Source organism: Cavia porcellus, unplaced genomic scaffold (assembly GCF_034190915.1).
Source record: "Cavia porcellus strain 051 isolate PalLab524CR breed Dunkin Hartley unplaced genomic scaffold, mCavPor4.1 scaffold_9, whole genome shotgun sequence".
NCBI lineage: Eukaryota > Metazoa > Chordata > Mammalia > Rodentia > Caviidae > Cavia > Cavia porcellus.
In genome coordinates, this window is record NW_026947492.1 from 87,413,853 (window position 1) to 87,427,786 (window position 13,934).

Here is a 13,934-nt window from a genome sequence, read left to right on the forward strand (position 1 = left end):
GAAGAGGTCAGCTCCCCTTGTGAGGGAATCAGTCTTGCTGAAAAATAGTCCAACCTTTAGGGCTGCGGGCTGCACAGGGCCTCTGGAGCTGTGACTGGACTCATGATTTCCACTTGTCTCTTCTCCATCAAGGGCGTAATCCAGGACGGAAAGTTCATCTTCATGCCAAATGGGTACATAACACAGTGTCCTAACCTCAGTCGCAGTAAGTAGCACCTGAAGCACTTGTGAGTTTTATATGCTGCGAAACTTGCTTATGGGATCAGAGAGACAACCTTGGGAGAGAATTAACATTTGGATGCAGGAAAAGGGTTATGTTAACAGGTTCTGTGCTGTAAGACACATATATTCAATGTTATGTACACGTGTGTGTTTTAAATTATTACTATTACACCACTCTGTTCTTTAAACTTCTGGACCTGGGTATGAACTCACTTTTTATCTTTTATATTACTTTATAATTTTTCCTGTCACTCTCTGTTAAAATGAGGGTTTGATTTTGAAATGTCATACAGTCGTTTTTGTCAACATCCCCTTTTCCTGTTTGTTTCTTTTTCTTATGAAAAAAGAAAAAAGATCCAGGCCCGAAATCCTCTCTCACTTGACGCAGATTTTACCCAACAGAACAAAACCCTCCTGCCATTAAATGATTGTTTTAAATTTTTTTTTCTTAAACTAGCACAAGATCAATATATATTTTATATTTTCTTTATTGGGCTTGCCCTACCTACAGTGATTTCTTAAGCCTGGTGCAAGGAATCATGGATTTACAAGAGCTTTTGGCCAAGATGACTGCAAAAGTAGGTATCTGAATTTCACTTGTGGTGTTCATTTCTTTCTCTGTCATATCGAGAGCTTAGAATGATATGTCATAATGAAACAATTTTAGCCTTGGCACCTGCAATATGTTACAACAAGAATGTTTTATTTTCTGCTGAAATGGGACTTCCTCTAGTAAGCATTCAGACCTTTGATACTATTAGGCTGCATATAAATGTTGTTCTTGAAAAATAATAGGAAACAAGGGGCAATCTGTATTAGTGTAGATTCCCTAGAAGAGGAGAAAGAATTTGCCCAATATCTATTAAACAGGAAACACTGTAAGATGATTCATGGTTAGAGCCACTGCTGCTTATAAATGTTAATGCATTTTAGATATAAGAGTTATTGCCACAAACCAGGAGGAGGCAAACTATCTGTCATTTGAATCAGATCACTGTCCTAGGAAGACTTCTCCTAGGCTCTGTTTCAGGACTGATTCTAAGTTGAAAAAGGAAGAAACAGCATTTGCCTTTTGACACTTTCAGCTTTAAGATTCTGCATCTTTTCTTCCCCTCCATCACTCACGGAGTTAACATGTTGGGAGAAACTTGTATCTGCCAGTCACTGTGTTAGGCTTTGAGGTACACTGATGAGCAAGGCCTGACTTCTGCCGCAGAAGTGGCTGCATGGGATGGTGGGGCCAAAATTTAACAATTAGAAGCTTTAGTGTCTGTTCATGCGGTGTAGATTCATGATGAAAACCCTGAGGCTTAAGTGAAGAAAGGCATTGAAAAAAATAGAGAATGTGGCGGATGCTGTTAGGATACCAATTAGCTATGGATGTGGGTTTGGCCTAGGGTGAAGAGAGAATTATGGTGAGCCTAAGAGATGTTATATTCTGCCAGAGGAAGAATTTTAATAGCAGCAAAGATGCCACATTTATTCTCTTCTACTTGGGGCTGTGACTGCCTTTTACCTTTAGACAGGGGAGGCAGACAATACTCAGAGGGTTACCCAGTGATTGGGAGACAGGGCTGTGTGTTGGATTCATGGGCTCCGCCCCTGAAGACAGTGTTTTCGCATAGAACTGGAATTTTAGTCAAACCCAGTCCCCTTTTGTCTGGGAGGCGGAAATGGGATATTTTTGCAAAGAGAAAGATGGAGCCTGGAGCATGAGTCTGAAGTGTCTGCCTTCCACTGACTGCACAGTGCTGGAGAAGTGTGAAGGTGGGCAGGTGTCCGCCCTCCCAGCCTGCGGCCTGTGGAGGCTTTTATTTACATTGTCTGGAGCGGCCGATCTCGATACTGTTAGTTATATTTTAGCAAGCTGCAGATTTTTGAACCGAGAAACAGGCCACTCAGTCTCAGGCAATTGAGCCTCTCCGCGGGCTCTGAGGACGCCCTTTTCTTTCTCTTTGCGGGGAACCATTTTTCTTCTTTAGCTGTGCATTACCTAGGAGCTGCAGTGAGCTCTGTCCTCAGAGCACTATAATGTAAAATGGGCACTGGGGAGGCAGAGAGTATTTAATTGTGGGACACAGGGAGCAGAAGATGGTTTAATCTGCTTCCTGAACCCCACCTTCCTCCCTCTGGCATTTTGGCAGACTTGGAGTCTGTTCCTTCCAAATGCGAAGAGAATTGTAATTCTATCACCGAGTACTTCCATTTGTACTACATAATGTATAATCTGTGGTGATCCCAAACAGGAATTGTCAATTTTTTTTTTTTTTTCTGTAAATAGCCAGCCAGTAAACACTGGGCTTTTTAAGTTAAGAAGCAAAATTGAGCATATTATATGTATAACTACTTCATTTAAATGAAGTTATTTATAATTGGTGAAAACAAAATCATCGAAAAACATAAAAACTATTCTTAGCTCACAGGATGTTCAGAAGCAAGCGATAAACCAGACTGGGAACTTCAGTTTGTCAATCTTTGATTGAGAAGAAGCTGGAAAGTCACTCAAATGAGCCATACTTATTGAACATTTTGCATGTGTTAGTTCCACCCCTAAGGATTTTAAATCAATTCTCAAAATAATCTTGTAAGCTGAATTTATTGTCTTCCTTTGAGAAGGCCATGGCCCAGAAAGGTCGCTTTCTACAGGATTGTAAATAGCAGAGCCCGGACCCTCAGGTGCTTGGGTTCTGAAAACTGATGTGAGAAAGTTTGTGGGTAAAAAAATGAGGGATTAGAAAGTTAGAATCCATAAAGAGGGGTAACTGTAGAGCAAAGGAGGTGGCTGTAGTAACAGGAGGCTGGAGATCAGAGGAATGAGCAAATAAAACAGGCAAAGAGCAGCGCCTGTTTGATGGCTTGTGGAGCTGAGCTAGGTTTCAGTGACTCCCTTTGGGAGCGAGCACAGAGCTGGCAGCAGCTTCTCAGGAAGGAGAGTCCGGGAAGAAGGCCTTGCACCTCGGCTTTTGGCTCTGAGCTGCTTGTTTACCTTGGAAAGCTGTGGGAGGTCTGTAGTCTTGGGTGACACTGGGTATGCTCTTGCCAGTTCCACTTGGGCACACCACGCACTGTGTCATCTGACTGCTGAGAATCAGTCCTCAAACCTGGGAGAGGCATGTGACTCCTCAGGGAAGAACTTTTAAGAATTCTGAGGGAGGATTCCCCCCAGCATCCTGCCCTGCTGTAGCTGGTACTCAGACCTGAACAGAAAAGGTTCTGTCTGTGCTTTGTGCAAGGCTTATCTCCTTTGTGTTAACGTTAAAACAGGGTACAGCCTGGGGGTCCCCCACTTTCCTGTAGGAGCTTCTTTTAAGACCCAGTTCTTGGGCTGATCTCTTTTGAGTCTGCTCCCCACATCTGCACAGTCTTCAAGATAAAACCTTATGGGCAGGATGGAGGTGGGCTTTGGTGCTTGCTTGGCTCTTGGGATCTCTGCTGCCACTTTCTGTTGACCTCTGTGCTGTTCTTCCTTTTGTGTTGGCTCTGTGATGCTTTACGGAAGTTTCTGTTCACATACTGAATGTGGTATTTTGCTCAGTTAGTTGGTGACACACTTCCTGCTGTCTACTCTGCCATGTTGGTGTAAGTGGAAGTGTAGCTCAACCATCTGACAGATCAAAGGCTGCAGAGCTGGAGATGTGAGGCACAGTGCAAGCCAAACACGGTTTCCTGGTGGAGAGGGAACTCTATGGCACTGAGTCCTTCTGGACTTGGCCCTGCTGTTATTTAAGTAAAGCTATGGAGGCAAGATTGAGGAGGTAATGGGGTAGGAGCTGGGTGTCGGAAGTTTGGTTAAGTTGTCCGGTAGCCTTGACTGAGGTAGGCGTACAGTCATGGATCCTGATGGAGGTAGAAAAAGGACTTTGGAGCCAGTCCAGTCTGATTTAGAGACCTTTTTTTGCGATTGTGTGTTTTACTGTCACAGCCTTGGACAAGCTGTTGAACTAGTAGCTGCCGCCTCCTCACACAGGGAGTGGTGATAACCATTTACTCGGGACCAGGCAAATGAAGTTCTGTGCAAGACTCACCACAGCCATTGGCCAGCGGGTGGCTGCTGTGTTTATAGTACTGAACCGAGGACACAGAAGGGAGAGTGTGAAGGAAAGATGGTCCTGAGAAAATGTGCCCTTTGCTGTGGCTTGGCATCACACAGATTGGCAGAGACTGTAAGTTGTTGTCAGGGACTTGGTCTAGAACCAGTGCGGAGAAGTCTCAGGAAACAGCAGAAATCCCTCAGGCTTGAATCCTGCTGGACATCGTGAAGCACTACTAGTAAGCAAGCTCGGGTGCAGGCTGGACAGGAGTCGGCAGCCAGAACCATGTCAAACCTAAAGTTAGAAGCTGAGTGTGGTGACACAGGCTTGCAGTCCCAGTACTTGGGAGGCTGAGGCAGGAGAATTGCTGTGAGTTCAAGGCCAGCATGGGCCACAAAGTGAGTTCAAGGGTAGCCTGAACTGCATAGTGAAGCCCTGTCTCAAAACAAACAAAAGAAGAGTAACAAATAGAAATGTCCTATCAGCCCAGGAATGTATCTAAAATGGCCCATTCTGCCTTTTTTCTTTAAGGGTCAAGGATGCCGGTTCCCATTCTCTGATATTCCAGTGGCAGAGGTGAGGCTAGGACAAAGCCTTTAGGAGAAAGCCTGACATTTTTGACAAAAACTGCACACTTTCAATGCTGAGAAGGTACGCGACTGTGACCTAAAGTAGCAATGCTGCCTGAGGTTGTTAGCTGACAATTTAATCCCCCAGAGGCTACCGCTCCACCAGTTTACTCTGACCTTAGGTGGCCCAGCTGTCCCCCTGCCAGCCAGGAGGACTGTGGTTTCCTCTGACATTCCCTTAGGTGGGTCCCCCTGCCAACCAGGAAGACTGTGGTAGCCTCTGGTGATCGGGTCCCGCTCTTGGACCCAGCTGTGTTGAAATTGCTTTCTGCCCTGAAACTCAGAAAGAGGGCACATGAGAGACTGGAAAGTTTTACATTCTTGTCGTGTGTAAATCTTTGATAAATCTATGTGGGCAAGTCAAGGAGCACTTCGAGCAGCAGGCTTTTCGGCTTTAACATATTTAATCTTGAGATTTCCATTATTTTGGAGGGCTCAGTCATAACTCAATAACGATTGCTTGATTAAACTTAAAGATTTCATAACAGCAGAAGCAGTGTTTTCCCCTTCTATGTAGCAAACATGAAATAAAGCGTATTCCAAAGGAGGAAAAGCAATTTCTGCATGACTGATACACTCAGATTCATTCGCTGTCCTCTTACTGTGCAAGAGGCCGCCTGTGTGTAGCTTTGAAGGTGGAGAGTGAAGAATAAGTTATTCAGCCCGTGTCTTCCAGATAAACACGGGACAAAGGTAAACAGAACAGAGATGTAGATTTGATACCGTATCTGTTTTGGACCTGCCAGTCCCAGAAAATGGCAGGCAGTGTAGAAACAGCATTTGAAAATGAATTCGTATAAATTCAATGCACTCATGCCAGTGACAGAAAGTGTAATTTAGTTTTTGATTCAGAGTTCTTTTTCTCTATTATTGTTGTTATACGATTTAGCAGGGGGAAAGGAAGGCAAGATTGCATATTAAATGCCTTTGAGAAATTAGTTTTTTGCCTTAATATGCTTTTGCCTCTGTATCTGTCTGACATAGATATTATTATAGAAATTAGGGCTTTTCAGTGTTGTCCAAAAAGCTAAATATGTATAAAGTTTTAAAAATCCATTACATTAAAACTGCGGTTTTCCTCAGGAATTGAGTTATAGATGAACATAGCTCAGCTTTGATGGACCAGTATTGACAACTGCCAATATTCACCTTAGGCAAGAGCCTATTTTTTCAGGATAGAGGAAGAATTGTCTTTTAAGTCATTGAGTCTTCATGATGTTTCCGTCTGGGAATGATATGGGTACCAGAGTTGCTCCAGGTTTTCAGAATAAGGTAGGGATTCTCCTCTCCCAAGCAGGTACATATTCTGAGCCACTTTTAAGGATGTGTGGAGATCTAGTTCAGCCTCTTTTTGTTCCGTCCTCGGTCAGGTAGTAACCTTACTAGGAACTACTCAGGCTTCTAGCAGTGAAGAAAAGATAATAAGGAATGAGTTGCTGTTTCCTTTTTATTGTCTCTGACCTGTATGTGGTTTGGTCACTTAACCTTGGCAAAGTCTCGGTAATGTATTTTATCTGAAGAGTTTCCTGAAGAGTTCCTAAAGATCTTAATTAGCACAGATTCTAGGAACTCTATAATCAGGCTGGAGTTTTACATGAAACATTAATTTTGGGAAGAACCTACATATTAAAAGGAGCCATGGAAGCTGCTGATGTTTAAGTAGTCAACCCTTTGCTCTTCAGGGGCTGATCATGATGCGTGTGCTTTGTTGTGCATGTTATTTTCTCTGCCTTTGCTACCACCCATGAAAAAGATAGGCAATGGCCATGTTTCCCTGAAATACTCCAAAAGCTTGGGGGAAGAGGAGGAGATGAATGACCAGTCTGAAAGTTGGAATGACACATGGAGCAGAGCATGGAATGACACATGTAGTCATGAGTCACTGAGAGAGGCATGTGTAGCATGAGACTGTGTCTCACCCAGAAAGGCTGGTGGGAGTCACTGTTTCTGAGGTGCAACCATTGTAATCTAACATAATGGCTCAAAATAATTTCGGGGTTGTTCAGAGACTGAATCAGTTTCCTATATGGGAGAAAGACTCCAGAAATGAATGCATATGCTGTGACTGAGAAGGAAAAGAGAAACCAGAAGATGAATTGGTAGGAAATGGAATTTGTTTCCCAATCATGGCAGTCTGATGTAAGGGGAAAATGATAAGACTCTTGGGCTGAATTATACTATAGAGCATGTCTGTGGTAACAGATATCTCAGTTCAAAAAACTGTCTATATGAAGACTCTGTTTGCATTGTATGTTCCTTTTTTTTGTGGTGTCGTGGATTGAGCCCAGGGCTTTGTGCTGGTGGGGAAGCTCTCTACTGAGGCCCATCTGAATCCTGTGCTGTGTTTGTGAACACAGACTGAAGCAGGCCAAATGAAAGCAATCAGTAGAGACGACTGGAACTGTACTGTAAGGAGCTGTTAAAGAAATCTGGTGGTACTGATGTGGTCAAGCACCAATGCAATGCTAGAAGAACCTCAAATGTTGGGAGATTAGACTTGCTCAGTATGGGTTACATGCCAAATTAACCCTAGGAGGAAAGAGGCAGAGATTTTCCAAACATCCAGATCCAACAACAACAAAACAAGAACCACAAGAAGTGGGTTTCCTAGGGGATAGTAAGAGTTCTACCCCTAGATTTGTGGAAGTGAATCAGCATTGTGACGAGTTTCTTTTGAGGGTACCCAAGCTTTATAATGTCTTTGAAATTGGAGATTCTAAGGCTCTGTACTTAGTGGTAATGATTGAGTGGCCTAGAAAAAATAAAAAGATTATTTTACAAAATTAAGATCACAATTAGGGCTTTGCTCACCTCATCTGACTTTCCCTGAATATCTCGGTGAATCCCTCGTTTGTGGTCTGGTCTTTTTGGGGTGAATTACCCAGGGAAAAACTAGATCCCTCTATGATTTTGTTCCTCTGGCCCCTGTTCCCTAGAATTTTATATTAGAGAGGAATCAGCGATATCCTAAGTGTGTAAACCATTGCGCTGTGGTTAGTGTGTAATAGGAAGACTATGGTAGGTGAGAAATGCAAGTGCATTTGAGTTCCTGTTAGATATCCAGTGAACGCTGTGATAAGTCCTTCATTAGTGGGTTTCTGTGTAGGCTTGAACTGAAAGCACACACACCTTTCTGAACATCCAGGAGGTTCCTGAGATACACTTCCATGTCTCACTTGGTGTTCATTAGACTGTGAAAGTCAGCGTGTCTTCAGTTTTCAGAGGTTCAACTTTGTGTTTAACGGAAAAATGAAAAACCAAAAATAGATCTTGCTAAGAATCTGTGGAACTAATTCGAACATTTTACTCTCGCCCTTTTCCTGTTTGGATATTTTTTCCTTGTTATTGCTTTGTTAGGATGACTGAATTACACAGATGACACTCTGTAACTCTGCTTCTGCAGCTGAATCATGCAGAGACAAGACTTAGTCAGTTGGAAAACTGTCACTGTGAGAAGACCTGTCAAGTGAGTGGATTGCTCTATCGGGACCAGGACTCTTGGGTTGATGGTGATCATTGTAGGAACTGCACATGCAAAGTAAGTACCTTTGGAAATGAGTAAGATAAAACCAGTTTTAAGGGGACAGGCATTCTAATTATAGTGTAATTGAGTTCAATGTCAGTTCCTTTCAATATACCATCCCTTAGTAATTCAAGCAATTATGAATACTGAAAAATTGTCATTTGTTATCACAAATTTTGGGAGTTAAATCTGGCTTTTCTCACTACACTCTGATTTGATCCTGTAATATTAATAAGAAGCTTCCTGTTGGGAATTTAGAAGTTGAGGCATAGAGGGGGAAGAGAATTTTTTGGTTTTCATACATCCTCATTGTTAGCTTTATCATAACTTTCTCAGCTAGAACACATTTTTAAACAGGATTTAATTAGTCTCTGTGGGTTTTTGTTGTGTTTTGCACGGTATCTGTCATTTGTTTCAGAGAACTGCAGGATGTTTGCCTCCCTCCCTGGTGTCCATCATTTGTGTACTCCACCTATTTCAGACAGTTACAAGAGCTCCCTCTAAAATTAGCATGCAAACTTTGTCCAGTTGGAATTACTTGATAAATATCTAAAGAATGCCATTGTTTGTCCAGGAAAATACAAAATGGATTGTTAGAGCCTCAGAAATGATCGACAGGGTCTGCAAAAGGTGTTATTCATGTTGGTGTAAAAATAGGCTTTTTGTTTTCTGCCTAACCTGCTTAGTCCACATGGGCAGGTGAGATGAAGTCAGTGATGTATATCAGAAAAGTAATTGAGGTGACACGGGTTCTTTAGGGTTACAGAGATGTTTTATTTGTGGTCCTGGAGTGGAGTGGGAGCTCCTCACACTCTTCTCTTTCCCTGGTAAGGTTTGGGGGTGAGGTTGGAGCTCTCTCTGCAGCAGGAGTGTTTAAAGCCTGCCTCTGAGATGCCTTTTGTCCTTCCTTCCTCAGAGCGGTGTTGTGGAGTGCCGGCGGATGTCCTGTCCCCCTTTCAACTGTTCCCCCGACGCCCTCCCTGTGCACATCGCAGGCCAGTGCTGTAAGGTCTGCCGACGTAAGTCCTAGCCGGGGTTCAGTGTGGGAAGCTCAGTGCTTTCAGATATTTTTTTCTGATAGGGTAAGTTCTGTTTTGTATCCTGAGGTTCTGGCTAGATTCTCTTGGTAGGGAGGGGTCTTAGCTGGACATTTTGGAATGAAGTTCACGGTGCATCTTATATGAGTTGGCATGTGGTTGGATCCTATTTTTAAATCTGTTTTGACAGTCTGGATTGTTTTGTTTCCTTTGGGTCATTTCACCCATTGGCATTTAATTTTACTAGATATGGTTAAAGCCAGTTTATTGTGTACCGTATCTTTTCTTGGTTTAACTCCTTGCTGTTACTCTCACCTTTGTGTCACTGAGACACAATACCTGACACCCACGACTTAAAGGAAGAGAGGTTTGATTTGTCTGATGGTTTTGGTCCATGATAGGGTGATTCTCATACAGAACAAGATGGCAGAGGGGCATGATGGAGGAAAAGGTACTAAAGCTATGGTGGCCAGGAAGAGAGGGAGAGAGAGGGAGTCAGACTCCTCAGAGGCATGCCCTATGGGCACACCTCTCCCCCAGGCCCCAGTCCTCATAGCACACTTGCTCATTCATGAATCTGTTAGTATTCCATGGCTGTCATCTGATCACTTTCCAAAGCCCCATGTCTTTACTCATGAGAGTCTGGGGGGACTCCTACATCTAAACCATAACATTTGCTTTGAGTTTTTACATTTCCTGGAGAACTGCCTTAAGGAAATATCTTATATATGAACAGTGTTTTTTTTTTTTTTTTTCTGTGAGTTTCCGGAGTTTGGTTTGGGTGAGGCCATATTCTAGGGACCACAATGAAAGGTTCTGATGTGACTCAGACAACAGGAGCCAGTCTGTGAAAGCGGATTGCTTTGTCTGCTGACTTCATTTGTTTGGAACAGTCTCAGGAACTGGAGCACTTGCAGATGAGGGCTTCTGTTTGGAAACAGAAAAGAACTTTGTCTGAGCATCCAGGGTGGTCTAGGAAGTGATTGTCCTGTTCCACTCCTATCTATTTGTTGATATCTCCTCTCCCCAAGGCATACTGAGAATGCCTCACATTAAACACACCTTGGTGAGCTTTGTACATTGTGGGTTGTCAGAACTCTCCTTAGACCTGCTGAATCAGAGTCTGCAGGCAACAGTCTCTTGAAACCTGTATTGATTTGGAAGCTGTATTTGAGATCTGCCAGAAATGAGAGCGAGGAGGGAGAAGGAATCTTTCAGCTATGCAACACATTATTTGTGAAGGAAAAGGAGTAGTGAAGGGAGAGGGAGACTGTTTGCCTGATGGCGTCTATGGGAGCGTGGCAGAAATTAAGCTGCCGGTGTGGGTCAGACATTAATGATGAAGACTGAATCCTATTGATGACTCTTGTTAATCCTTGCTGAGATCACTTGTCCCAAACACTGACCTCAACTCTGGATGAAACAGTGCTGATGGGTCAGTCTTCCATTCTACATCAGGACTGAACAAGTCATTTTCTATATATTCGTTCACTTAATTCTCTCAGTCAGCCCAAGTGGTAGTCCTCACTACTAGTGCCATTGTATAGGTGAGAGAGAGAAGTGCCAGGCTCTCAGCACTGGTAACCTGGAGCAATCCAGCTGCCATCTGGCTGATGCTCTTAACCTATGTGTTCTACTCATTGCCTGCATCATCTCTGTCACCATCAAAAATGGCAGAGAAGGAACAGGTAACTTCATCAGAAACTTGTGTATGAGGAGGGTGGGGGTAAACTTCACAGGTAGTGAGCGGCTCAGGAAAGTATCAGAAAGTAAGTGGGAATCTGCTAGGCAAACAAGGTGAAACACACCTGCCGGAGGGAATCACACATGCACAATCCTGGAAATAGCTCACAATTGGATTTGGTACTTCAGAGCAAGATTTTATATCGGGGCTTTGACCTCCTAAAAAAAGTGCTTTCAGAAAGACCACCACATCAAGAGAGCTGGGGACTGGGGAGGTGGAGTTGGATTTGGGTACATTACAGGCAGAGGTGAGGAGGCTGGAAGACAGGCAGCCTGGGAGGAGCAAAGAAGAGAGGAATGTGAGTGACAGCTGACGGACCTGGCACACAGTAGCACTGTTTTGCATGAGCATCTGTGAGGCCAAGGTTGCCAGGTTTTGAACAACATCCTGTGGGAGCCCCATGGTTTGATTAACAGAAACAAGGCAGGGGAGGAATTAGGTTGGGGACTGGTACATTTTTGTGGCACATTTGCACTGGAGGTGGCAGAGGGACAACCAGTTTGATTTGAGCTTCTTGCTCAGAGGGGTGGTGTTTGAAGCCTGAGCTGTGAATTAGTTGCCCAAGGAGGAAGAATCCCTGGGTGCTCAGCTTCTCTGATCTGCCACTCTCCTTTAAAGTGTGAAGCAGGGGCCTGAGTTAAATGTCTATACTGTGGAGCGCTGAGGGATGGCTGGAGTGTGTGCAGATATCCAAGACCCAGCCACATCACAGCCACCTGACAGGGGCGTCAGGCTGTGCCCTTCAATTGTGTATTCAGTGTGCACCCCCATGTCAAAAGTGTTCAATCCTTGCACTTGAGAGAGAAATAAATGTCAAATTAGGAGGGCCAGATGATAACGATGCAGGAAAATACAACTGTGTGACCCTCTCTCTAAACCTTGGGCACATTTATTTCTGACATCCTGGAGAAGTGGGTGTTGATGGTAGGTTTGAATTCCATGGTTGGACACTGTGAAATATTCTAGTTTGCATGTCCCTGGTGTGGTATGAAGGGCTTCAGGTATCCATCTACATTTCTACCTGCCCCTAAAGCTGTGAAAATGAAGTCCCAGGTGCCCCAGCCAAGGGTACCAGAGCCTGACCCACCTTATGCTTGAATTTCCTCAGACATCAAAAATAAGCCTTTGGGCTGTAGATCAAGAGGCTGGGTAATGAGGACCGATGTTAGGCATAGGGAAGGGAGTCACAGGAAGGGGAGGGGCTGCCAGAGAAATCAGGGTGAGACTGAGAGAACAAGGGAGATTCTCCTGACCTCTGGGGTGAACTGATAATTGGTGTCCTAATCATACGTGCATGCTGTGTCATTGTGAGGTGCGCAAATGACAGGAATGAAGGAATGTGCTGGTAGCATTTGCCAGGACCCAGACACCCTGCTGTGTAAGGGTGCAAAGCTCAGGGGACTTGTAATTTTTATACCAGACCAGTGGATTTGGGGGGTGGACATGTCCCTGAGTGAGGTGAGGCTGCAAACAGCAAGGCATCCTTACTTCCACAAAGGAATTCCGGGGTTACTCTGTCAAACAGGAAGAAAGAAGTCAGGTAGACGCTTTCAAACTGGGTCACAAGTGTGCTAATGACATTGCAGGAATGGCAGGGGGCAAAGTGGGAAGAAAAAAACCTGCTTCTGCACTTTCTAGCCTGGGTTAGCACGCGATTGCAGATATATATATATATATATTTTTTTTTTCCTTTTAAACAGAGGAAAAGGCCCATTTTAAGAACCATACTGATTTTCTTTTGTCGGTCCCCTTCCCCCCACTGAAATCCTTGGAATCTACTTTTAATGTTTGAAGTTGTATTAAAGCCCCTTCCCTTCGGGCAGTTACAGATAGCAGGGAGCTGTGTGATTACACATGCAATTAAGATGGAGGCTGGAGCACAGGGGAGCCATGAGGCTAACACAGAGCTGATGGTGGCCCAGTGAGGACAGTGTCTGGGAAGTGGAGAAAGGTACTTGTGTGGAGAAACTTATGGAGGGAGAGTGGTTAGCGTGTGGGCACTGACACACAGCAGAATAAAGGCAGAAGTTAGAAGGACCGGAGGTATGGAGGTCAAAGCTGTTGCTGATACCATTCTCGGAAAGGAAAACGCAGAGTGAAATACGTTTGTGTTCTGTCCTGGGCTTTTGCAGGTCAGGCTCTGAAGGGCAACAGACTCTGAAATGGAGATTTGCTTGTGCTTTATTAGAAAGTGCTTTCAGGATCACTCTAGGGCAGGATGGAGGTGGTAAAGAAAGGGCAGTTGGGCAGAAGGACAAGTTGAATTTCAAAGTAGTGAAACAGATTTTCCAGCTGCTAGTGGAGGGGATTTCACAACTGGAAATTGCCTTTCAAAGTTGTCCTGAGTTGGGGCAGTGGGGTTAGGACTCTGCCAGACTTTCTTCAAACACTTATGGGTTACAGGCTGCCCACAGAAGGCCACTTGACCTTGGGCAAGGTGCTCTCTCCAGCCCAGGACAAGTCCTGAGTAGGTAGCTGAGATCTGCTGGTTGCCAGCCGGTCCCACAGTGGCAAGAATGTGCCTTTTGGTCATGGAGGGGCTTTGAGTAGCTCACCTGGGCATCCACTGCAGAGGTCTAGAGTTTAGTAAGTTAGTCGCTGACTTTCCTCCTCCTTTGGATGACAAGAAGGGGTTGGAACAGCTGATTACTAAAGTTCTACATACTCGAACATTCCATGACAATGAGACAGTGTTAGAACGAGAGAGCTACCCAGCATTACCAATCCATTTTAAACCTGTTTACAGAA

At 44.2% G+C, this 13,934-nt stretch overlaps 1 pseudogene; it reads left to right on the forward strand.

The window, feature by feature from the left end:
* The window catches only part of LOC100728572 (protein kinase C-binding protein NELL1-like), a 609,835-nt pseudogene that overhangs the window by 209,021 nt on the left and 386,880 nt on the right, over positions 1 to 13,934 (forward strand).